Raw genomic sequence first — 799 nt, forward strand, 5'->3', positions numbered from 1 at the left:
TGGTATAATTTCCCAATAGAAAGTGGTCCAGCCTGCTATATGCCCCATGAGTAGGCATATAGCACGAGTACACTTCAGACGTGGGGTGGAGGTCTCGCCACACATCCACTAATTAATTGAAGCCTGGCCACGGTCTAGCTATTATGCAGGGCTTAGTGCCCAGCTTAGGTGGACACCTATCCAGACAGCCATTAAGGATAAAATTGAAGTATACAGCCCAGATAATGGGGATCCCAACGTAGGGCAGAAGTTCTTGTTCCAGGTCATTAAAGGACCTGTCATCGTCAGAGTTAGGGGCATAGACGTTTAATATACAGAGCTCTCACCTATCGAGTATCCCAAGAAGGATCACATAGCGACCCACCACATCTGCCACTTGACCTCTTAATTGCAGTGGTACCCCAGGAGCAACCCAAACCGAGACTCCCCTAGCATAAGAGGAATATGTGGACGAATAGAACTGTCCTCTCCACTTCTTTTGCAGTTTTTGGGCTTTACCGTTCAGTAAGTGTGTCTCCAGCAGGAGTGTAATTTGTGCTCCGACCTGCATGAGGTATATGTGCACTCTAAAACGTTTGACAAAGGTGTTCAGTCCCTTCGCATTCCACATGAGAAAACATATTGAATCACCCATCTCTAGGTATTGCGGTCCACAATGGTGGCACTCCTCCTCCCCCGTCAGCCAATCTCCCCCACTTCCGTCCCCTCCGCACACCGGCACAGTGCCCGCCATATCGACAAATGAGCAAGAAAGGAGAGCATTCCCCCTACGGTCTCTGCTAGAGTGTCTGTAGGTGCA

The sequence above is a fragment of the Pleurodeles waltl genome, chromosome 8 (assembly GCF_031143425.1).
Source record: "Pleurodeles waltl isolate 20211129_DDA chromosome 8, aPleWal1.hap1.20221129, whole genome shotgun sequence".
NCBI lineage: Eukaryota > Metazoa > Chordata > Amphibia > Caudata > Salamandridae > Pleurodeles > Pleurodeles waltl.